Below are 27,338 nucleotides of genomic sequence, written 5' to 3' on the forward strand. Positions count from 1 at the left end.
ACTGATATGAGGAATTCTTAATCTCAGGAAACAAAGTGAGGGTTGCTGGAGTGGGGGGTGGGGTGGGAGGGATGGGGTGACTGGGTGATGGACACTGGGGAGGGTATGTGTTCTGGTAAGCGCTGTGAATTGTGCAAGACTGTTGAATCTCAGATCTGTACCTCTGAAACAAATAATGCAATATATGTTAAGAAAGAAAAAAAGAAGAAGAATGTAGCAGGAGGGGAAGAATGAAGGGGGGGAAATCGGAGGGGGAGAAGAACCATGAGAGACATTGGACTCTGAAAAACAAACTGAGGGTTCTAGAGGGGAGGGGGTTGGGAGGATGGGTTAGCCTGGTGATGGGTATTGAGGAGGGCACGTTCTGCATGGAGCACTGGGTGTTATGCACAAACAATGAATCATGGAACACTATATCTAAAACTAATGATGTAATGTATGGGGATTAACATAACAATAAAAAAATTTAAAAAAAAAAAAAAAAAAGCAAGACAAGACTGGGGCGCCTGGGTGGCTCAGTCAGTTAAGCCTCTGCCTTCAGCTCAGGTCATGATCTCAGGGTCCTGGGATCAATCCAGGCATAGCATCAGGCTCCTTGCTTAGTGGGAAGCCTGCTTCTCTCTCTCCCTCTGCCCCCCATCCTGCTCAATGCTTGCTCTCTCTCTCAAATAAATAATCTCTTAAAAAAAAAAAAAAGCAGCAAGACAAGAAGATGCACTTCCCTCACATCACAGGCTCACTCCCCCACCAATGTTTCTCAAAGCAGGTCCCACCTGTACTAGAATTTCCAGAAACTAACTTCAAGACAACTGCAGCTCACCAACCCCCAATACCCACCAAATGGCTAAATCAGAATATTTGGAGGTGGGGTCTTAGGAATCTGCATTTTTAACAGTCTCCCCAAGTGTAAGAAATGCTGCCACACTGTATGTCCTCCTAAACCCCAACCTCAGCAGCATTAATACATAGTTCTTCCTCTTACATTGTTGGCAATGTAATAACATGCTTTAAAAATCACAAGGAGAAGCTCTAACACCCTGTGAGGGAGGCACAGAGTGACCTAGTGCTACAGAATCACGATATCTGAATTTTGCCAACACTTTCTTCTGCAAGTGGTTTTCTGTTTCTCCATATGTTAAGTACTGAAGTATTATCATTGCCATCTAGAGTTTTGAAGTGTGAAACAATAAAGCAGCAGTAGGGATTTACAGTACCCCTAGCTTACAAGATCTGAATTCACATAAAAATCCACTGGGTACAACTTGTCTTTTATGAGAGCTGAGCCCAAATAATCTGCTGTAGCAGGAGGAGAAGTGAACTTATTGGCAGGGTTTACCTCCTGTGGGCACCATCACATATCAAAACTCATTAAGTATGTGGAACCCAGGGATTTCAAACAGAACTTCAAAATTGAAAAGGTCAGAGGCATAACATACTTCGGGGACAAATAATGGGGACAGATCAGCTGTTGATACATCTTTGCCTACTGCTAATAATGATAATACCAAACACATTATAGTCCTTTTATAGTGTATAGACTATACTTCGAATATCTTAATTAACTTGATCTTCCCTAAAATCCTGGGCCAGGTCCAGCATACCCTTCATACTTCCATTTATAGGCACTTTTATCTCTGTGCTGCCTCATTTGAATTCCCTTCCCCCACTGAATTTCTGGAAGGCAGAGAAAGCATATTCTCTTCTGCATCCTTAGCATCTGGCATGGTATCTGACTCATTAAAGAAGGCACTCATAGACACAAGAATCCGTTTTTTGTTGTTTTTTTTTTTTTTTAAGCAAATACCACATTCTAGAAATGAGACAACTGAGATTGACAGAGATCAAGAGATATTTATCCTGGAGAGATGAATGGGGAAGGAAGCAAGCAAGAAGTCCTCAAACATGAGTGGGACTATTGTGTGGAAAGGGATTAGACTAATTTCACATGACATCACCAGACAAATTTAGATGGAGGTAAGCAAAGCAGGAGATGGACTCCAGCTCATATTAAAAAGAAGTTTCTAACCATGAAAAACATCTAAAATAGAAAATGTATTCCTCAAAAAGGAGAGTTGCCCAAAATGTGAAAGTATAGGCGAGACTGTACAAAAAGGGTTGTACGCATCAGTGAAACGATTGGCCACAAAAACCTATAAAGTTCCATCCAACTAGCAGGCTCCATGCGTCTGTCTTGAGACAGCTTACACAGGCTGGTTATGGATAGAAAGAGAATGAGACCCTCAGCCTTCTATCACTACTTCCATTGGATGCATTTAAAGATCATTTAGCTCATAGGTTCTGACAATTCAAATCAGACTAATTCCAGAGCAAGACAGAGTAAGTAAGGGCTGATTTATCCTCCTGTCTGAAACCAACCAACCAAACAACCAACCATATAATATGTATGTATACATGTATGTGTGTGTGTATGTGTGCACATACACATGTGTGAGAGAAACAACAGTTTTCAAGACTGGGCATCAGGAAATGAAAGACATTCATCCCTCACTGGTAGGAAACAAGTGAGAAGGGCCCTATAGCTGTCCTCACTTGCTGCCATGAGAGATTTTCTAGACCACAATGCAAAGAGCTTCACACAGGTGAAGCTTCAGAGAGCAGTGTCTAAGGATAGACCAAGATGGCTAGAATTTGTAAGACCGACTACCAGAGTGGCAAGAACTGCATAGATGCACAGGGAAAATACCTCACAGGTCTACAGAGTCCTCTTGACTAGTCAGCAGAAAACTGATCAACACACACATGTGAGGATACTAACCAAGAATACTAAAAGAACTATCCAAGGAGATCAGAGGGAATAGTACCCAACATTCACACAAAGCCACAAAGCCAGGAATACTGCCTATTCTCACTAGACATACTGGAAAACCATAACTGACCCATAGTGTACTATTCAGAAAGGTGAGTGATTCATTTCAGTAGTGGGAAGTAAGATGCTTTAGTTATAAACTAAACATTGCACTGCTCCTCCCCAGCAAGTCTAAAAAGCAATATGCAGAAGGATAAAAGCATTTCTATGTAATTAAGCTACATCCCAGAACCAAGTTGAAGATTTCTTATAGAATAAAAATATTCAGCACTTAATATGGTAAAATTCACAATATCACACAACCATGCAAAGAAGCAAAAATTTAAAAAATCCATAATGAGAAAAACCAACCAATTAAATCCAACTCAAAACTGACAGAGATGATAAAATTAATTGACAAAGATATTAAAACAATTATAACTATATTCCATATGTTCAAAAGTTAAATAAAGACATATATATGCAAATCAAATTCCTAGTGATGAAAACTATAATGTCTGAGATGAAAAATTAATAATAGGAGATACTGCAGGGGAAAAAATTAGTGGAATTGAAAACATAGCAATTGAAAGTATCTAAAAATGAAACACAGAGAAAAAAATGGATCTAAAAAACCAAAGAGAAAGGAGCATCAATGAGCTGTGACGAGTTCAAGTGAGTGTAAGTTCACAATGTCACAGGTGATTTTAGTTCATGAAGGAGAGGAGAGTTTGGGTGTGGCAGAGAAAAGATCTGAAGAATGAACTGAAATTTTTCTAAACTTTAGGAAAAGTATAAACCCATAAATCCAAGAAGTTCAGTGAACCCTAAATATAAGAAAATAAAGAAACCTGGGCCAAAGTAAATCATAATCAAATTGCTCAAAACGAGTAATCAAGAAATCTTAAAAGAGGAAAAAAGCCATGTGACATACAGAAGATCCAAATTTCTGAATGACAACATAAACAACAGAAAGCAAAGAATGTGGAGCAGCATCTTTAAAGTAGTAAAAGAAAAAAATTGTCAACCAAAAATTCTTTATCCAGTGAAAACAACTTTCAAAAGCAAAGACAACATATTTTCAGACATATGAAAACTGAAATAATTTATTACCACAAGAACCACACTAGAAGAAATGTTAAAGAAGATACAGGGAAAAACAAAATGATACCAGATGGAAATGTGAATCTACATGAAAAATGAAGAGCATAAAAAATGCCACACAGTTAAATACATGATTTTTGCCCTTATTAAAATGTATTTAAAAGATAAATGATTGTTTAAACAAAAATAATAACTATGTGCCTTGGGGATTATAATACAACTAAAAGTAAAATATATGACAATAATAATATAAAGTGCAAGATGGGAAGACAGGAAGCACACTGCTGTAAGGTTCTTATACTATACATAAAATAGTAAATATCACTTGAAGGTAGACCATGATAAATTAAAGATGGATATGGTACACCACCTAAAGCAACCACTAAAATAACAAAACAAACACATATGGCCAATAAAACAAGAGAGGTAAATTCAAATCATAAAAATAATCCAAAATAGGAAAAAAAAGAGGAAAAGAAAGGACAGATGGAATGAATAGAAAGTAGCAAGATGATATAGTTAAACCTAAAGATATCATAAACACATTAAATGTAAATGGTCTAAGCACCTCCAATTAAAAGGTAGAGATTGTCAGATGGCATAAAAGAATAAAGCACAATATTTGCTTATGAGAAACACACTTTAAACATAAGGACACTAATAAGTTAAAAATAAAAGGACAGAGGGAAGCAAGGGCAAAAATGAACTATTGGGACCTCATCAAGATAAAAAGCTTTTGCACAGCAAAAGAAACAGTCAACAAAACCAAAAGACAACCGACAGAATGGGAGAAGATATTTGCAAATGACATATCAGATAAAGGGCTAGTATCCAAAATCTATAAAGAACTTCTTAAACTTAAACACCCAAAGAACAAATGATCCAATCAAGAAATGGGCAGAAGACATGAACAGACATTTTTACAAAGAAGACATCCAAATGGCCAACAGACACATGAAAAAGTGCTCAACATCACTCGGCATCAGGGAAATCCAAATCAAAACCTCAATGAGATACCACCTCACACCAGTCAGAATGGCTAAAATTAACAAGTCAGGAAACGACAGATGTTGGCGGGGATGCGGGGAAAGGGGAACCCTCCTACACTGTTGGTGGGAGTGCAAGCTGGTGCAGCCACTCTGGAAAACAGTATGGAGATTCCTCAAAAAGTTGAAAATAGAGCTACCATACGATCCAGCAATTGCCCTACTGGGTATTTACCCCAAAGATACAAATGTAGGGATCCGAAGGGGTACGTGCACCCCGATGTTTATAGCAGCAATGTCCACAATAGCCAAACTGTGGAAAGAGCCAAGATGTCCATCAACAGATGAATGGATAAAGAAGATGTGGTATAAATACACAATGGAATATTATGCAGCCATCAAAAGGAATGAGATCTTGCCATTTGCAACGACGTGGATAGAACTGGAGGGTGTTATGTTGAGCGAAATAAGTCAATCAGAGAAAGACATGTACCATATGACCTCACTGATATGAGGAATTCTTTATCTCAGGAAACAAACTGAGGGTTGCTGGAGTGGTGGGGGGTGGGAGGGATGGGGTGGCTGGGTGATAGACATTGGGGAGGGTATGTGCTATGGTAAGCACTGTGAATTGTGTAAGACTGTTGAATCACAGACCTGTACCTCTGAAACAAATAATACATTATATGTTTAAAAAAAAAGAAGAAGAAGAAGAAGATAGCAGGAGGGGAAGAATGAAGGGGGGGAAATCAGAGGGGGAGACGAACCATGAGAGACGATGGACTCTGAAAAATGGATTGAGGGTTCTAGAGGGGAAGGGGGTGGGAGGATGGGTTAGCCTGGTGATGGGTATTAAAGAGGGCACGTTCTGCATGGAGCACTGGATGTTATACGCAAACAATGAATCATGGAACACTACATCAAAAACTAATGATGTGATGTATGGTGATTAACATAATTAAAAATAAATAAATAAATAAAAGGACAGAAAAAGATACACATGGTTACACAAGTCAAGAAGATACACCATGGTAACACAAAATAGTATCTCTGATATTAGAAAACGTAGATTTCAGAGGAAAGAATATTACCAGGGACAAAGAAGGTTATTTTATAATAATAAAGGAGTCAATTAATCAAGAGGATATAATAATCCTAAATATTTATGCCCCAATATTAGATCTTCAGATGAATGAAGCAAAAATACATATAAAAACATTAAAAACTGATAAATCCAAAATTAAAGTTGGAGATTTCAGTACCCCTTCTCAGTAATTAGAATAGGTAGAGAGAACATCACTAGGTGTATAGTAGATTTTAACTACCCTATAACCAATCTGGCCTGGTTAACATTTATAGACTCCACCCAACAACAACAAAATACACATTCTTCTCAAGTATACATGTAATACTTAGCAAAACAAACAATACTGTTGGCCATAAAACAAGTCTCAGTACATTTAAAATGACTGAAGTCATACAAAGTATATATTCTAACCCCAATGGAATTAAATTAGAAATCAATAACAGAAAGGTCTCTGAAAAATCCCCAAATATGTATAAATAAATATTTCACTTCTAATAATCACTGGTTAATGAAGAACTCCCAGAGAAATTAGAAAGTGTTTTGAACTGAATGACAATATGACATATCAAAATTTGTAGGACGTCACTAAAGTGGTATTTAAGGAAAAAATTATAGCACTAAACAACTATATTAAAAAGAAAAAAGGTCTCTATCAATGCCTTTGGACTCCATCTTAAGAAACTACAAGTAGGGGCACCTGGGTGGCTCAGTCGTTAAGCATCTGCCTTCGGCTCAGGTCATGGTCCCAGGGTCCTGGGATCGAGCCCCACATCGGGCTCCCTGCTCCGCGGGAAGCCTGCTTCTCCCTCTCCCACTCCCCCTGCTTGTGTTCCCTCTCTCGCTGTGTCTCTCTCTGTCAAATAAATAAATAAAATCTTAAAAAAAAAAAAAGAAAGAAAGAAACTACAAGTAAAGCAAATTAAACCCAAAGTAAGCAGAAGAAAGAAAATAGTGAAGTTCAAAGCAAAATAAAGGACAGAAAAACAATAGAGAAAAGTCAATAAAACCGAAAGCTGACTCTTTGAGAAGATCAATAAAACTTTTAGGTAGGCTTATCAGGAAAAAAAGAAAGATGACATAGATCACTAATATTAGGAATGAGAGGCAACATGACTACAGATTCTACAAATTTTAAAGGAATAATGAAGTTTATCCCAAGCACATAGGGTTAGATCAACATTCCAAAAATCAATCACCATATTAAGAAACTAAAAAAGGGAAATCATATGGTCATCTCAATCGATGCCAAAAAATCATTTGACAAAATCCAGTATCTACTTCTCATAAAAACTCTCAAGAAACTATGAATATAAAGAATGCCTTCAAAATGAAAAAGGGCATCTACAGGTAATATTGTACTCAATGGTGAAAAATTGAATGCTTTCCACTGCCCCCACCCCCGTGATCAGGAACAAAGACAGAATGTTCACAAGGATGTTGAAGCTTACCATTCCTACTCAACACTGTAACAGAGGTTACTAGCCAATGAGATACTTATTATCATAGAATAAAGACAGAAAAGGAAATAAAAAGAATCCAAATTATGAAGAAAAGAGATGACACGATTGTGTAGAGAATCCAATGTAATCTACAAAAACAAACAAAAAAAACACACTAGCACTAATAAGTGAGTTTAGCAAGTTATTGCAGATTATAAGGTCAATATACAAAAATCAATTGTTTTTATATACTAGCAATGAACAATCAGAAGCTGAAATAAAAATACCATTTAAAATGGCATCAAAGGTGTGATATATATAAACAATGGAATATTACTGAGCCATCAGAAAGGATGAATATTTACCATTTACACCGACATGGATGGAACTGGAGGGTATTAGGCTGAGTGAAATAAGTCAGTCAGAGGAAGACAGTTATCATATGGTTTCACTCATACGTGGAATATAAGAAACAGTGTAGAGGATCACAGGGGAAGGGAGGGAAAACTGAATGGGAAGTCATCAGAGAGGGAGAGGAACCATGAGAGACCCTTAACTATAGGAAACAAACAGGGTTGCTGGAGGACAGGTAGGTGGGGGATGGGGTAACTGAGTGATGGATATTAAGGAGAGCATGTGATGTGATATGCACTGGCTGTATACGCAACTGATAAATTACTGAACACTACTTCTGAAACTAATGATATACTTACTATATGTCGGCTAATTGAATTTAAATTTAAAAAAAATAAATGGCATCAAAGGGGCAACTGGGTGGCTCAGTCGGGTAAGCATCTGCTTTTGGCTCAGGTCATGATCCCAGGGTCCTGGGATTGAGCCCCATGTCAGGCTCCTTGTTCAGTGCTCATGCTCTCTCTCTCTGCCTCAAATAAATAAAATCTTTAAAAGTAAAATAAAATAGCATCAAAAATGTAAAATATTTGGAGAAAAATATGACAAAAAGATGTACAAGACCCGTACACTGAAAACTATAACATTGCTAAGAAAAAATTTAAAAGATCTAAATAGATATACTTCATTCATGGGTCAGAGAAAATGTTGTTAAGATCTCTATTTCCCTAAGTTGATCTATAGATTCAATGCAATTCCAATCAAAATCTTAGCAGTCTTTTCATGTATGTGTAGAAACTGACAAACATTCTAAAATCCACTCAGAAACATGAAGCATATGAACAATCAAAATGACTTAGAAAGGGGCGCCTGGATGGCTCAGTCGGTTAAGCGTCTGCCTTCGGCTCAGGTCATGATCCCAGGGTCCTGAGATCGAGCCCCGCATCAAGCTCTCTACTCAGTGCGGGGTCTGCTTCTCCCTCTATCTCTGCTCTTCCCCACCCCACTCATACTCTCTCTCTCTCTCTCAAATAAATAAATAAATAATCTTTAAAAAAAATGATTTAGAAAAAGAACAAAGTTGGAGAGCTAACATTATCTGATTTCAAGACTTACTATAAAGCTATAGTAATCATGACAGTTTGGTATTTGCGTCAAGACAGACAAAGAGATCAATAGGATAAGAGTCCAGAAATCAATCCAGATATATAGGAAAACTTTTTTTTTTTTTTTTAACAGAGGTGAAGAGACAATTCAGTGATGAAAGAACAGTTTATGGCCAATAATACCAAACAACTGGATATCCATATACAAAAACACACCCAAAAACTTCAGTCCATGTATTCTACCATATACAAAAATAACTCAACCTGATCATAGATCTAACTCTAATATCTAAAACTATGAAATCTCTGAAAGCAAACAGGACAAAATCTTTGTAACCCTGGTGAAGATTATAGGGCAAAGATTTTTAGATATGACACCAAAAGCACAAATCATAAAAGAAAATGTTGATGAATTAGATTTTCATCAAAATTAAAGCTTCTGCTCCTCTAAAAACACTGCTTTGAAAATGAAAAGTCAAGCCCTGGACTGAGAGAAAATATTTACAAAGCATATACCTAATAAAGAACTTCATAAACAATTTTCAAAACTTAGTAACAAACAACCCAATAAAAAAACGGGCAAAAGATTTGCACATATACATCATCAAAGAACATATAGGAATGGCAAATAAGCACACAAAAATGATGTTCAGCATCATTTGTCATTAGAGAAATACAAATTAAAACCATAACTAAAGGGGCGCCTGGGTTAAGCGTCTGCCTTCGGCTCAGGTCATGATCCCAGCGTCCTGGGATCGAGTCACCACATGGGGCTCCTTGCTCAGCAGGAGTCTGCTTCTCCCTCTGCCCCTTGGCCCTGCATGTGCTCTCTCACGCTCTCTCTCCCTCTCTCCCTCCCTCTCTCTCAAATAAATAAAATCTTAAAAAAAAAAGAAGAATTCTTAAAAGAAAAAAAAACACAACTAAACTCCACTGCAAACCTATTAGAGTGGCTAAAATTTAAAAGCCTACCACAGGGGCGCCTGGGTGGCTCAGTCGTTAAGCGGCTGCCTTCAGCTCAGGTCATGATCCCAGGGTCCTGGGATCAAGCCCCACATCGGGCTCCCTGCTCGGCGGGAAGCCTGCTTCTCCCTCTCCCACTCCCCCTGCTTGTGTTCCCTCTCTCGCTGTGTCTCTCTCTGTCAAATAAATAAAATATTAAAAAAAAAAAAAAGCCTACCATACCATGCATTGGTAAGGATGGGGACAACAGGAACTCTCACACACTGCTACTGGAACATAAAATGGAACAATCACTTTGTAAAACACTTTGGTGGTTTCCTCAAAATTTAAACACGTATCTACTATCCAGCCATCCCTCTCCTAGATTTACCCAAGAGAAAAAAAAAAAAAAAGTGGACAGAAATGTATATTCAACAACTACTCCTTTTCCCTTTAAGGGGGTTTTGAGTATGGAACCTAGTTTGGTATGCCTAAAATCAAGAATTTTTGTATTACTTGATTATAGACACAATTTCTCTTCCATCCTCCACTATTTACTTCTCTAAATTCTGAGCTGTCTCAGTTTGGTCTGCATACGTCTCAGTATTCGTTGAGTAAAACTGAAAAATGTCAGCTGTGATACAGATACGTCATAGTCTGAGGAAGAGAAAACATAAGAATGAAGAATAAAACTAAGGAATAAGAACATGCTGCTTTTTGGTGGCTAAGTAGAGGCACTTCCACCTAAAACCACTGTCATTAAAGTAATTAAAGGCAACACATTTTTAAGTAGGACAGATCACTGATTCAGCTCTAAAAAAGCAGTAACATCAAGTTTTTGTTCTGTTCCAGCCACATCTTCTCTACACTGTTTTAGTGATAATATCTAACCATACGATTTTGAACAATTATTTGCACTGCTTACCGCTGCAGATATGTGATGTGACTCCTGCTTTATTTTGACCATGTTGCTTTATACAATGGAATCTGATCCTTTCAAATAAACAGATCTATATTATTCTTATGGGATTATTTCAGTGAAGTAAATAATAAATACATTTTCTTCCACTTTAAATAATTTTTTTTCTAGAAATAAAATACCTATTTATTTTGCTAGACAGGACCATAGGGAAAAGGAGGGAAAACTGAATGGGAAGAAATCAGAGAGGAAGCCAAACCCTGAAAGACCCCGGTGACAAACCCTGAGAGACCCCAGACTCCAGGAAACAAACTGAGCGTTACAGAAGGGAGGGGGCTGGGGGGATGGGATAGCCAGGTGATGGGTATTAAGGAGGGCAGGTGTTGTGATGAGCACTGGATGTTATACACAACTAATGAATCATTGAACACCACACATCAAAAACTAATGATGTACTGTATGTTGGCTAACTGAACATAATAAAAAAATACATTTTTAAAACAAAACAAAAAAAACCCAAGTTTTTTACATAGAACTACTTATAGATGAATATTCATAGCAGCTTTATATGCAATACCCCAAACAGGAAGCAACCCGATCATCCATCAACAGGTGCATATGAATAAACAAACTGTGGTATATCCATACAATAGAATATACTTGGCAATATAAAGTAATAAACTATTCATACATGTAAAACTTGGATGTATCTCAAAGTAATTACACTGAATGAAAAAAATCAGACAAAAAAAGAATACATACTGTATAATTACATTTATATAAAACTCTAGAAAATGCAAACTAATTTATGGTAAGGGAAAGAATATTAGTGGTTGCCTGGGGAGACAGAGTCAGGAGTGGGAGGGAGAGATTACCAAGGGGCTTAAGAAAGCTTTTGGGGGTGTAATGGGTATGTTCACTTTCTGGATTTTAATGGTGGTTGATGGATATATATAAAACTTATCAAACTGTACACTTTAAATATTTACAGCTACTTTATAGCTACGATACCTCAATAAAGCTGTTAAAAATAAGACATTCCTTTGAAGATAAGTAAGCAAGGTGAATGGGCCAAATTCACAAGCTGTTGCTTCAAATAAAGAAATACTAGTAGTAGCAGTCATGTTTACTGAGGAGTTACTGTGCATCAAGTAGCCTTTGAAACGCTTTACATAAATTAGGACTACCCTGTTGTTCTACAAAGTAGGTATGATTAATACACTTCTCAAATGATGACTGGCTTATTCCACTTAGCATAATGTCCTCAAGGCCCATCCATGCTGTAGCATGTGTCAGAATTTCCTTTGCTTTTAAGACTAAAAAATATTCCATTATATGTATATCACATTTTGTTTATCCATTCATCTGTGGATGGACATTTGGGTTGTTTCTACCTTTTGGGTATTGTGATTATACTGCTGTGAACATGGGTGTACAAATCTGTTCAAGTTCTAGCTTTCAGTTCTTTTGGGTATATACCCAGAAATGGAAATGCTGGATCACATGGTAATTCATGCTTAATATTTTGGGAAATAGCCTTACCCTCTCATTCCTGGATTGGTAGTCCACAGACTGAACTGCCTAGAAGGTAAATCTGACCCACGTCACTCCCAGGCTTAACATTCCTTAACAGCTCCTTCACTGACTTTAGGTTAAATTCAGATTCCTCAATACAGCACATCGTTCCCAGACAATTCCACTCCTCCCCAGAATCCCCCTCTCCCGAGAACCTTACTCCTTCCAAAGCACCTTGGGTATACAGAACCTCTATCAGCACTCCCCTCACTCTAAATGGTTTACATTTCTATCTCCCTTATAAGGCTGCAAACCACTTAATAACAAGATTCGTAGTTTTATTCCTCTTTGTGTCCCCAATACTCCACCATAATGCACAGAACATAGTAGACACCTGATACATATTTGTTAAATGAATAAATACCATCTTAGCTGTCCAAAGAATAAAAATACTGCTATTTTGTTAAGTAAGCAAAGTAACAGAGGAGACAGAATATAGCTTAAACATGTGTGCATTACACACACAGGTTAAATGCATATGCACATAATACATATATGTATGTAATGACAAAAACTTTTTTCACATGTGGTCATTCATATGTTGATTTCATTTTTCAGTCTTAAGCTCCTTTTGATGCACTGGCCCCCACCCCCCCTCCCCGCCCTGCTAAGCAGAATGAAGGAAAAGAGGCCAATGATACAAAGCCCACTTACATGTCAGATATGGTACTAGAAATAGGATAATATCTGGGGCACCTCTCTCTGCTGAGTATCTGTGCATGGATTGGGCCTCCGGTTTTATGAACAAGCCACACAAGAAATATGCTCTTGCATCTGGGACTAGGAATCTAGTATGACTTCTTGGTTAAATGTTTAATAAGCTTCTGTTTTACACTCATACACAGACCAAAAATGGCTTCACTGTCTAATAAGATATTAGATATTAGATATCAGCATGCAGCTAAACTTGAAGAAGAATTATAGATAATGGTTTTCCTGAAACAACAATTCAAACTAAAATTAGTAACAGCTTCTAACTGTGCATGCTAGATGATTGATTTTTTTTTTAACTGTCAATCTTTCTGGTAAAGAAAAACGTCAGATTTTGCCAAAAAGTTTCTAGCCTTCCAGACGGCACTGCTGCAGGAAAAAAAAAAAAAAAGTTTACAGACCACATCACTGGGCTTTCTATTCATGAGCTGGTACTAAAAGTGGTGATGGCCTTGGTCCATGCCAGATAATGTAAAGGAGTGACCTCTTTTGCAAGTAAGATGCAAATAAACAAAACAAGCTTCTTCCAAGCCAAATGCATTCTTCGTGGGCCGTATATGAATAAGCTCTGGGAACTATTTCAACCTGCACAATCCAGATCACTAGTGATCAGCAGAACCTCTGGGCTAAACACTTTGCCTACATTAGAAACAAGTAAGATGTTTTGATAGGTGTAAGAATCACAGCAGCAGGAAACAAACTGATAAACAGAAATGTACCAAGGCTACAGAATCAATTTCTGAACATGGAGAAAATTTACAGCCTTAAGACTCAGAATTAAAGATAATGCAGTGGTGCTGGAATCTTCTAACACAAAAATTCAGAAGCCTAAAATTCAGGGTTTTCTGTTCCAGTAAAATCTAAGATCTATGGTAACAAAGAACCTCAAACGCACTTTAAATTTCCTTAAACCTGAATCTTGGAATCAGGTTGGATTTGCATAGCCTAATTTCTTAAAAAGGGTCATGCAGACAGCCTTTTAAATAGTACTTTACCTCTGAAACAAATAATACATTATATGTTAAAAAAAAAAAAGAAGAAGAAGATAGCAGGAAGGGAAGAATAAAGGGGGGTAAATTGGAGGGGGAGACGAACCATGAGAGACTATGGACTCTGAGAAACAAACTGAGGGTTCTAGAGGGGAGGGGGGTGGGGGGATGGGTTAGCCTGGTGATGGGTATTAAAGAGGGCACGTACTGCATGGAGCACTGGGTGTTATACGCAAACAATGAATCATGGAATACTACATCAAAAACTAATGATGTAATGTATGGTGATTAACATAATTAAAATAAATAAATAAATAAATAAATAATAGTACTTTTAAACTGATCTCAGAAGTGGACCTCCTTGACATAGCAGATTTGTAGCACAACAAAGGGCATTTATTATCTGAGCTACATGAGGGTAAGCAAAGCAGTCTGTGAAAGCCACTGGGGATACCTGACTGTGTGCTCATTTAATTTAGGCATTATCATGTAATACAATCATATATATTGTTACCTATATATGTGAATAAATTTCTAAGAAAGCCAAGATCTGAGGGTTCCATCCACAAATTTTACATGCTTAAAAGCCCAGGTTAGAATAATCTCAAACCGGAATTGTTATCTCCTAGAGTTCTTAAATTACTCAAGGTAGAGTTTCTCTAGGAAGAAACATCTGACATGAAAGAGGGCCAAGAAGAGTGAAACTCAAAACGTAGAAAATGTGACAATCTGTTAAACTGAAGCAAAATTCAGCATCACTGACTATAAAAGCCAAACTCAAGTACAAGTGAAATCGTAGAAAAATGAGAAAAACCAGTAAAAAGAAGGAAGGAGTAGACATGTGATAAGAATGTCAAGAAGCAGCACCGCAAATGAGAAGAGCAAAGATGACGGTAGGGGAAGAAAAGACTAGTCCAGAATCTAGGGACACAGCATTCCCTGCCCATCTTCAATGCCCTGAAAGCAGCACTGAATCACAGGGAATTCCTGATGGAGATGCCCAGAGATGAAGGTTTGCTGAATTCTCTGTGTATACTCTAATATAATGGGAATATCATAGATGAAATCTACATGCTTCCAAGAGGACAGGTGGGAAAATACACCTCTCCAGGTCTCACCTCACATCTGGGGGGAAATGTGAAGAGTAAATGCATGTGATGAGGGTGTGTGAGATAGTATATCCCTCTGAGGTTGCTTAATTATTTGTTTATGTTGAACGGACAGCATTGTGCTTTCAGCAGCAAATGGAACAGACTTACGTATGGGCTGTCCTTTATATCTTAGTGGTAGGGACTTACAGGTAAATGCTAATAGCTATAAAATAAATGTCTGGTGCCATTACAAGTCTCTCTTTCTCTTTTGCTGAAACATACGTATATATGCATCCCGAAAGTGAAGAACTTTCCACATCAGTTGGTGACTGAAATGAAACATTTAAATTTAATTTGAGCTTCTGTTCCTAAATACACCAAGGTCCCTAATGAGACTGCTCAGTATAAACTCAGTAAAATGCAGAAGATGCAAGTGATCACAGAGAATGCTATAAGGTGCGGCCAGCTTGCCAATGCTTCGTCTGCAACTGTCTTCCGATTACACAGTTTTCAAATACACGAAGGACAAGAAACAGCTCTAAAGAAAGAGCTGGGATCTGAGATTGAATGCCGCTAGAGGATACCTACTGAGATTACCAGCACATTCTTCATGGCCCCAAAAGGCAGACTCAGAACCAAGAGATGAGATCCAGAAGATCTATTTCAACTCAGCTTCAGAGTACTGGATGATGTGAGAGACTAGCTGAGAACAGCAGTACTATTTAATTTAATTCTCACAACAATCTAACAAAATCACAATAAGGAAATTGAGGAGCAGAGAGTTAAGGGTCTTGCCCAAGGTCATAGACCACATGCGTTGCAGTCAGGATCCAGAGAGCTAGCAGATTCAAAAGCCCAAGTTCTATCACTCTAGGCTGCTCTGACAAATTTCTGGTCTTCAGGGTGGGTCAAGCATGAGTTGGCTGACCACTGGTTGGCAGTGTAGGGACTTTGTAAGTGGTGAGACACAGAAGTTGTCTAAAAATCCCTTTTTACCCTAAGATACTGCAATTCTCTTACAAAGGACACTGCTTGCATTTCCTTTCAACACTTACCATTTTGTTGAGGCAAAACACTTCAGCCGCTTTCTCTAGCCTTCTCTAGCTCTTAATTAAGGCCCTCTAATATGGGAAGCAGGACTCGATTTTTTTCTTGTCATTGCTCATCTTAATGGTGTGAGATTAGTACAAGATATCAGAAAGAGAGAGACTAATGAGGAAGATCCAAGGAACGTGAGCTGCCTATCTATGAGATGTCTGAAGCTGGGAGGAAAATAAAAAGATGCACATCTTCCTTCGTAAACAAAACTTTCCATTTTACATGAAAGAAACCAGAATGAAGACATAAATAGCATGTACTATGTAATTTAACACAGGAAAGATTAAATGCACTGCAATCATTTTATGACAGAGATAAATGACCATAAAATTTTACCAGGCTAAGAAAAGATCAAAGGAAAATAAAGTGAACTAAGCATTTCTTTAGGAATAGCAGTTGTTCCTGCTGCATTTGGCAGAACCGAGAGGCTGGTGAAACTTGGAGAACAGGAAAGTTCCTGAAAAGGTGCTAGAATCACACGCAATGTGGAGGAAGGTTTTAAATTAAAAGAGCATAAAAATAAAAAGAGCATAAAAATACATTCAGGCCTAGCATGCCCTACTAAAAACTTCAACACACATTCTCAGGGAATGAAGATAACTGATCTAAAGGTATATCTAAAGGTATAAAAAGAATTATGGTCCTGTAGAAAGAGCACAGGGCTAGGGATCCGGAGATCTGTGGTCCAGGCTCTCCTGAGGGGCCCTGAGCAAGTCATTTAGCTACTCTAGAATAAAAGGGTACACTCTCAAATAATACAATTTTAAGTATTACTTAAAATCTGTCATCTATTATTTTGATCAGCTTCAGCTCTAGGTCTCAGAAAAACTCTTTATTCTTAGTAAAACAAACTGGATGAAACTGTCATGTTATTTTTAAACAACGACCCTCATTTAAAAAGCCAATTTATGATATTAAAATTTGGCCTTTATCAATTTCACAATTAGTTGGTCTTGAAAGCATTTTAAATATCTTCATGAAGAGTTTCACGTAGTCTAATTGTTAAAAAATATTTTTATTGGTCTTTTCTCCTGAGCCATGAAATCCTTAAAATATTGCACTACCATATTTTCATTTGGTGACAGGCTGGAAATTTTGGAGGCACTCAGGCTATCTCTATATTTCATCTGTGTTGAGTCTTCTTTCAAGAATGTGAGGCTCCTGCTAATATCTGAGGTACACACACATTGCAGAAGTTATCAGAGATTGCTGGGTTGTCATCTGTCATAGTCCTAAGCAATTTCTAAGGGCAGGATAAAGCAACCGGCTTCATTCAGGTCAGAGCAAGATCCAGGATTAACAAAAGGATAATCAAGGGACATAACCAGCTGACTTCAAGGCATTAACAGATTCAGAGCATTTGGGACACTGCAAGGGAGAAGTGTCTAAATTTAGATTAATAGGAATTTCTGCAACATATTCCTTCTTTTCTTATTTTTTCCTAACATTTCTAAATTCATAGAATGTGCCATATACAAATATATATACATATATATGCATATATTATTTATATTTACGTGCATATTATTTACCAGAAGATTCATTTTCCTATGCCTTAAACATGATTATGGATATTAAAGAATTAATTTTTAGTTGTGATAACGGTATTTTAATGTGTTTTTCTTAATGGTCTTTTACACACACACAGATTTTTTGGGCAAGATGTTATGATAGCAAAAATTATCTTCAAAATAAGGAAGATTAGCCATGAGTTAATAATGCTTGAAATCAGAGGATGGGCACACGAGGGTTCACTGTTTTTTTCTTTCTCCTTTAAATTTTTCCATGACTCTGCCTACAGTGGTTTTTTTTTTGCCATGTACCATGATTTCTTTTTATGTAGGTACCTACATAAGATTCTGGGTTTGGCCTCATAATTAGAAGGGCTTTCACCAAACCAAGATTATTTTTTAAATCCTACCATGGCTTCCTCTAGTGCTTTTATGGTTTCGTTCATTAGTATTTAAATCTTTACTCCAATTGGAATTTATCATGGTGTAAGATATGCTCTATGGGTCCAACCTTTTTCTAAGAGGGCTACCCATTTGTCCCATCAATTATTGAATTATATATCCTGTCTTCACTGTTTTGAAATGCCACCTGTATCTTATATTAAATTCCCACATGTATTGTGTCTATGGATTCATTATTCTTATCTATTGATCTGTATCTTCATGAATCAGTAACACTGTTTTAAATACTAAAGATTTTTTAATGTGCTTAATATCTGTCAGGCTTAGTTCTTCCTTATGATTCTTTCTTATATATTCCCTGGCTATACTTGGTTACCCCTCCATATAATCTATGAAAGCCTTCTTTTGTTAAAACAGTATTTTTTATAATTATCATACTACATTTATAGCTTAATTTAGGTAAAAACTGATACATTTATGATGCTGAGTCTTCTCATCCAAGAAAGAACATGAGAAGCTTTTCTATTACATCTTCTGGGAAGAATTTTACTGTTGTTGTTTTTTTTTAATTTTTAAAATAAGAAATGTTATTCTTAGGCATTTTATTTTATTTTTTTTTAATGCTACTGTAAATAAGGTCTTTTCTTCTACTGTATCTTCTAACTGGTAGTTGTTTGTATCGATGTAAGCTATATCTATGTAAGCTATTTCTGTATGTTAAAATGAATGTGCTAATTGTTTGTCAGGTTTTTCAAATTGATTGCATAAAGTCTTCTAAGTATTTAATAGTCTTGATTTTACTGTCTCTTCCAAAATGCTAGACTACCCTTTTTCCTTGTTGAACAAAGTACCTCCAGAATAAAGTTAAGTGATAGTTTTGTTCTGGACTCTGATGGGAATATTTTAATGTTTTGGTATGATGCTAATTTGTGGGACTGAGGCAGATTAAGAACATGTTAATCTATTCCTATTAAGAATTATTGTAATCAATGAATACAGAATTATGTCAAATGCCTTTAGCACTTATGGAGATAATTGTATATGTCTCCTTAGATCTGATATGGTTAAATGTACTGGCAATTTTCCAGATACTAAGCCATCACTGCTGATCTGGTATAAGCCTAAGTTGGTTTCCTACCCCACCTCTCAACATTTTGTTATTTTAAAAACTTGAAATATACAGATTACCCGTATACTTATCATCTTCATTTTTAAATTAACAATTTTCCCTATGTTCCATACACACACACATCTCTCTCTCACACACACATATTTTTACTTAACCTTGTGAAAACAAATACAACTTCATGACATTTTTATCCCCAAATATTTCATTAAGCATCACTTTAGAATATTGTCTCAAATACTACATACTGATACCATACTTTAAAAAAAGATAACAATTTCCTAATATCATCTAATATTTTATCCCTGTGTGATTTGCTTAATTGTCCTTAAAACATCTTTTAAACTCATTGTTCCAGGATCCAATCAGGCTGTATGCTTGACATCTTTCTAGTCTTCTATTTCTGAAATGTTTCCCCAATGCTTTTTTTATCTCCATGACAACGATTTTTTTTTTAAAGACCAGACCAATTGTTTGAGAATGTTCCACACTTCACCTAATTGTTTTTTGATAATGCTATTTGACTTGTGCCTCTATATTGCTGAAACCGCAAAGTTAGACACACAGGCTTAATTAGATCTAGGTTAACTATTTTTCTGCTTCCTAGGCGGTTACGTGGGCCTCATATTACATCACATCAGGAGGCATACAAGGTCAGGTTGTCGCACTATTACTGATGCTTAGTTTGGTTAAGGTGGTGGCCTCCACTGTAAAGATACATTTCTACCTTTTCAATTAATAAGAATTGTGTGGGCTAACACCCTGGCACCATGAAAATATACTAATGGCTTTAGCATCGTTTAGCAGCCATTCTCAGACCCAATTTTTTCTCATTGGAGGCTACAAAATTGTGATTTTTCTATCATGCCTTATACATTTACTGGGTAGCATTCTTCTGTAAAAAAACAAAACAAACAAAAAACCCAGCCATTATTTGCTTCATTTATTGCTTTTTACCCTCAATTTAATTTTGTCTGATAGTAGGTTCAAATCTCTGTGTTTTGTTTGTTTTTGGGGTTTGGGTTTTTTTTGTTTTTTGTTTGTTTTGGTCTGCCTCTACTTGGTATACTACTGCAAATGTAATCAGGGTAAGATGAAGTCATTCTAGACGAGGATGGGCCTTTAATCTAAGACAAGACACAGAGAAAGACCACAGGGAAAATTTCACATGATGATAGAGGTCGAGCCTGGAGTGATGTGTCAATAAAACGAGACATACCACGGATTGCCAGCAACACAGGAAGTTAGGCGAAACATAAAAGCCCCCCCTAGAGCCTTCAAAAGAGCATGGCCCTTCCAACACCTTAATTTTGGACTTCCAGCCTCCAGAACTATGAAAGAATAAATTTGTTTTAAGCCACCTAGTTTGTGGTAATTTCTTATAGCAGCCTTAGGATACACATGGGTTTGGTCTTAATTCTCTCATATTGTAGATAATATTTTGTCTTTTAACTTTTACTTTTTTTTTTTTATCATTTGGCTATTTTGCTTTGCATTGTCAGGACATGCATGTGTGCAGTTTTAAAGGTTATCATTTGAGCTCTGTATTTAGGAAAGGGTGACTTGCTTCGAACTTCTCCTCTCAAAGAGCAAATAAAAGTCAAGCCCTATTTTCACTCCCCACCTCCTACCATCCCACACACCCCCGCTTCTCCCCGGACCGCTGAAGTCTTCTGTTCCCTCTTCATTTTGGGTCCCTGATATTTCCTTTACTGTCTGGTTAGATCTGCTATTCATTAAAACATATACCTGTTATATTTTACCCAGCATTTATAGATATTTTGTAGTACGAATTTTTTTCAATTTTTCTAGTCTGCCTTATTCCTCTGGGAAGATTCTGTGTACAGACTTCCATGTAGAGACTGTATTCATTCAGACCCCTGAGGGAGTATTGCTTGCCGGATTGGTAACTCCATTTTCATTGCCTCTCACTCTCCTTCTGTGAGCCCCCTTCAAAGTGAGAGGTTATGGAATGATGGAAGGTTATACCTCATTTTACCCACAAGGCAAAAGAAGGTCCAATCTGAAATGACTTGTCCAAGGGCAAGCACACTCCATTTTTGCATGATGAGACAAAGCCAAAAGCTCCATCCACCTCTTTAAGGCAGGCCTTTGAGATGAGTTCATCTGCCACTCTGCTTGATATGGTTCTAATATTAAAAATCTTTACTATATGTTTAAGTCCTTGGAGTTTGATTCAAAATATCAGAATAAGTGTTTTCTTTAGTCTACAGAACATCTAGGAAACCATATGGCTTTACTGCTGACAAGATTTTAACATGGGCCTTTGTAATACTTAGGAGACCCTTCAAATTAATCACAAGCATAGAATATAGGAAATGTTCCAAAAAAGAAGGGAAAAATAAATGGAAAACATGAAAACTTTGGAATGGCAAGTAAATCTGGTTGAAGAACAAAGAGTAGACAATGATTGGTTACCTTCACAAAAACAAGAAAGACAGAATCAGGTACTAGTACTGGTTAACCTAACCTAACCCAACCAACAGGAAACCACAGAGAAAGGGGACCGAGAGGGAGCTTCAACTCCTTTTGGGGTCTGTTGAGTTTTCAACTTACAACTAGGTTTTAGGATGCTGCTCTAGGAAATTTTAACTTGGAATTTCTGAACTTAAATTCAGAATTCAACTGGTAAATCATATGTATATTGAAAAACAATAAAAGGGTGAAAAATGCTCAGGAGGCTGAGAGAAATCCAGCTCCTTCTTCAAATACAGTGAGAGAACGTGAGAGAAACAGTCCATCCTCTGAATCCAAATGGGTTGACGTGACCAGTTCAAAACAAATTTATTTTTTTTAAAAAAAGAAAAACAATAAATCCCTGGCAGATGGATCCTGAACCCACAGAGGAACTCGAGTTCTTTAGAGATAATTTTGCCTCTGTGTGTGGCCATTTGCTCCTCTTCAGAGACTATGGTAGCCAGAACTGTTTTCTTCTTTCAGAGATCACCAGCAAGTGTGACAATGCAGGACACTCCCATGTACTCTCATTGGGAGAATAAACTGGTGCATCCATTCTGGAATGCCAATTTCCAGTATGCGTGAACAGGTACACCTTTTGACCCAGCAATGTGACTCCTGGGTATGAGGTCTAAAAAACCGATAGAATAGAGCATTCATCATGAAATAATTATAACAAATACCAAAAATGACCTAAATGTTTACCATTAAATGAACAGCTAAATAAATGATGGCACATGTCATCAGTGAAATTCTACGTAGCTCGTAAAATGGATGAAGCACTGACCCAGCAGGGGTGTTCTTATTCAAAGGACCCCATGGCCTCTGTTGGGAGCGTGAGGTCATGCGGCTTCACAGTAACATAGGCAAGCACCCCTGGGCAGCCAAGTGGGACTAGTGCTCAGTACGGCAGGATGCTAAGGGGCAGGGACAGCAGCACACAGATGGATACCAAGCTCTTCCTTGCTTGAGAACTGATCTCAGGGAATTTCCTCTTTGGACTGTGGCACTGTGGAGTAAGGGAGACAGGACGATATCCCTGGAGGGTGACACTGAAATTTCTTTCAGCCTGGAGAGTATGTATTTCAGTTGGTTTTAATTTAGTTTGGAGAAATACAGATGTGCCCACTTGTTTTCTTCACCTTGAATGTTATGGAACAGTTTGTGCTGATTACACAGAAGTTTAGTATCTTCACCAAATGACTGACAGTGAATCAATCATGGTTATTTATATGGAAATATTTCAGTGAATTTTGGCTTTTTTCCTCCATGCCCTTCTGTATTTCTTTCTTTTTCTTTTTTTTTTTTTTTTTTACAATTTGCATACACTATACCTTTAGGAAAAGAACAAAAACTAAAAAACTAAAAGGCAAAAATGATGAAACATCTAGCTTCCCTTCAAGGTCAGAAACATCTTTCACTATACTTATGACCTACACAAAACAGTTTTATAGTCTAACTCCTCTACATACGTGGAAACAAAGCCAAGGAGTTTGTTAAATAACCTGCCAACTGTAATTTTATCCATCCAGCTTAATCTTTTTATTTCCTTTTCTTCTCTCTGTTATTTATTACATATCAACTTTGATGAAATTTTACCTCTTGATACTATGTCCTATTTCCTTAGTTTATCTAGGTCTGGGATTCAGAACTATTCCAATACAAACATATTCACAGAGATTTTTTTTTAAATAATAAAAAATTTCCCAAGGACTTTTTGCTGGTTCTCCCCATTCACAAAGACTTTCCAGATCTCTCTTTCTCTCTCCCTCCCTCTCTCTCTCTCTCACACACAACTGTGAGCACACGTTTTTTCTTTTTTTTTATTCTCCTAGAACTATAAACCATAAAGATTCTTTAATAACTACACTGCTTTCCCCACATTACCCCATAAATATTGTTCAGTGTTCCAACTTAAGGGTTAATGACCACAAGACCTTTGTTTCTCTGTCCAACATAAAAAGTAAAGGGATATAGAGCACAAGGATGAGGTTGCCTTTCAATCTAATTCTGTTTCTGTATGAACCAAAAATAGGCTGGTATAAACAAAGTTCAAAAATGCCACCAGCTGCATTTTACTTTCTAGGAGCTACTGGATACAGAGAAGTTCATGTATTTACATAATCCAGAACTCAGAGCAGGTCTGGAAAGCTCTCTACCTCAAAAGCTCATGTTAAGAGTAATAACTTTTGTCAATATGGCTTGGATTGTTTTATGAGCCAGAAATTCAGAGTCAGAAGGCATCCTGTTTTGTTTTGTTTTTTTAAGATTGATTTATTTGAGGGGGGGAGGGGTCAAGGGAGAGGAAAAGAGAGAATCCTAAGCGGACTCCCCACTGAGGATAGAGCCTGACGCAGGGCTCGATCCCTAGACCCGGAGATCGTGACCTGAGCCGAAACCAAGCGTCAGATGCTTAACCAAATGAGCCACCTAGGTACCCCCAGAGTCAGAAGGACCCTGTTTTAGGCAAGACAACAGAAATCCAGAGAGTTTAAGGTGTGAAGCAAATCCATCAGTGAGCAGCTGTATCTGGAACTGAGTGCAAGTCTCCAAGCCTTCCTATCCAAGATTCTATTAGAGTACACAATATTCATTTTTGAATTCTTCCAGGATCCTCTACAGGGTACCTGGTCAAATATATTTAAGGCTGACAACAGAATCCTACAAGAGCAGCTATGAGACAAGATTAGGGGTAAAAGTAAGCACATGGACAAAAACAGTGGATATGCCTTTCTTTTTTTTTTTTTTTAAGATTTTATTTATTTATTTGAGAGAGAGAGAGCACAAGCAGGGGGAAGGGCAGAGGGAGAAGCAGACTCCTGCTGACAGGGAGCCTGACTGGGGGCTTGATCCCAGGACTCCAGGATCATGACCTAAGCCAAAGGCAGATGCTTAACTAACTGAGCCATCCATGCATCCCTGGATATACCTTTCAAGTACTAACAGCCCATTTCCAGATGTGGAGATTCAATGCCAACCTGGTATTACTTCTTCCTTTTAGGCAATACCATGACAACAGAGCAAATGAGAAAACAAGTAGGAGAAGCAACCCAGGCCATGCAATCAGGAGACTTGGGTTACACTTCTGGCAGCTTCTGCATCTACAAAACTGTGGGATATTGAAGAGCCTCCTCAGTCCATTCCAAGCTCAGTAGTCTAAAAAGCTGTTTGGGAGGCAATGATGGGGATTCACTGACAAAGTCACTAATAGAAATTATGCACCAGGAGATGGCCAATGAAGTTGCTAACAGGGGAATTATTTATGCCAGATAATTAGAAAGGTTGCTCTGAATTCCTCAGGTTAGACTGTGAACACAAGACCTGGAGCCAGCTATTACTCTGATTGGAGTGTATGTGAAATACGTTTGAGGAGGAGCCCAAGCTGAAGTGGAAAGCCAGCTACGAACAGGTAAGAGAGCAGACGGTCTGGACAGCTGTCTGCAGCGTACCTGCCCAGCCCTGAGTACCCACATCCCAGCCCTCTCTAGTACCTGTGGGAGGCAGCTGACCTGAGGAGGCATGAGCAGCCTGGGGCGGCATCAAAGATCTAACACTGGACTCAGTTCGCCTCCCAAGGGTGCAGCCCTGCTTCTCTCTGTATATGTTTTTAAATAAACTGTTATATCTGTAGGAGACACTGGGACTTCTGTGTTCAGTCTGCTAATATCACCCTGAAATGAGCGTAAGTCCAAGAAAGCGAAGGAAGAGGGAGGGTCATGGCGACACTGTGCAAGGACACATGGAGGTCAATTTGAGTTTTAGCCTCCACACAAAAGATGTGAAGAGTAAGAAGCACCAAAAAGAGCAGACGAATCCCTGAGAGGCAAGTGCCCACCCCTCTGCTGTAATACATGCAAGGAGACTTTCTCTTTGGTTTTGTTTACAAACTGCTTTCTTCATAGCCAATTAAACATACATCCGAAATCATTAGAAAACACAAACGTAACAGCAATTTGTAGTTAAAATATACTTTGAGTCAAAGCCAGCTATTTAAATGAGGTCATCTATTTAAAAAAAAAAAAGTTATCTTCTTAATTTCAGAAATTGGTCCTCCCCAAGTCCTCAAGCTACCCCTGCTTACAACAACAGGCTGAGAATGAAAGGGATTTGGGGGTTACAGAGGGCCTTCACTGAAGGGGAAGGGGGTCATGTGATTCCTATCAGATCTCAGAACAACGGAGACAGTAACACAGCCTAGATTCCAATTAGCAGAGGCCTGCCCGCTCCTGGTCTAGTGATCCTTCCTCCCCACCACCCCCAGCCAATCTGTCAAGATGCCTTTTAAAAATGTAACATCAATACAAAAGGCCTCTATGACTTACTAAGGTCAGATCTAAGAAATGACTCCAATACTCCCTACAAATTACTTCAGAAAATGTACCTATTCTCCAATTTCAGAGCCCTTGAGATTTTTTTCATAATGTTTCTCTTTTTAAAAAAAAATCTGTAGAGAGTTTTCTTTGCTTGTTCCTGCCAAGAAGAAATCCACTCCTAGCTCTCTGCACAGAGGCAACCTGACTGAAAAAGAAACTGTGATTATACAACTGCATTCGCCCCACCACCACCACCTGGATCACACAGAGAGGGCTTTTCACAGAGAAGGTCAGAAGGCTCCGGGGAGCACGCCGGGAGTTCAGATACCTCCTGCTTACAGAAAGTTTCCATCTGCAGGATTACATGGAGACCCAAGCAATCGCATTTGTTTCACTGAGGTTATGTGATACCAAAAACCTTACTGACTCAGTGATAATCATCCACTTACTCCTTATGCGTGCAGAGGAGAGGAGCTAGGTAAAGTTTCCAGCCTTCTGGAACAAAAAGCTCCGGTATTTCCTGACATCACAGGCATCTAATCCACTGTGCATCAAGCAAAAACAAGCTCATGGGGTCCCTGAATTCCTCTCCCATCCTTCATCATGTGCCTGTCATCCTAAGAAGACAGAGAAGTACATTTCATTTTGGGAAAATGGAAAGATCTTGGTAAGATGGTCTGCTACTGAACATTCCAGAATTTTCACCCACTGAATAAAGCCAGAGGAGAGAACAGGAAGACATTTCTTATTAACTCTATGTTTTCTAATTATTTTCTTCCTCTGTATTCCTTCTGTTAATCTTTGTAGTGCCTGTTTCCCCTATAGCGATCTCTAATTTTTCTATCTTTTCCTAATTATTTATTCAATTTACAGTGTTTTCGAATTTTTATTGGATTTTCTTGAAATTCGACATCGTGATTGCTGTGACAGATGTTACCAAAGGGCTGCCTACCACAAAAAAAAAAAAAAAAAAACACTTCAGTCTTTAACCCCCTATTTGCAAAAATTTTAGTAGGCTCTATGATTATGCAATTTGGCATTTAACCTAGTTATTTTAATACCTCAGAGCAACACCTCAGGGAAATCATCATCCCATTTTTCTGGCACACAAAAATCTGGAAGGAACACTTTATTTTCATTTCTATCTGTCACACACTTATAACAGTCACACCCTCAAATATTTGTTTTTTCCTCTCATGGCTTCAGCTCTACTCTCTCAGTTGACAGAAAGAAAAATAAAGGTGATATTTTATAAATTGAATTCTGAAGGGGAAATGATAGTCAATACCGTGGAGCTAGTACAG

At 37.8% G+C, this 27,338-nt stretch overlaps 1 protein-coding gene across 2 annotated transcripts in view; it reads right to left on the reverse strand.

Annotated features, from left to right (window-relative positions):
- Nucleotides 1-27,338, reverse strand: part of SH3GL2 (SH3 domain containing GRB2 like 2, endophilin A1) — a 227,306-nt gene that overhangs the window by 83,906 nt on the left and 116,062 nt on the right. The window lies entirely within an intron of this gene.

Source organism: Phoca vitulina, unplaced genomic scaffold, assembly GCF_004348235.1.
Source record: "Phoca vitulina isolate PV1807 unplaced genomic scaffold, GSC_HSeal_1.0 scaffold67, whole genome shotgun sequence".
NCBI lineage: Eukaryota > Metazoa > Chordata > Mammalia > Carnivora > Phocidae > Phoca > Phoca vitulina.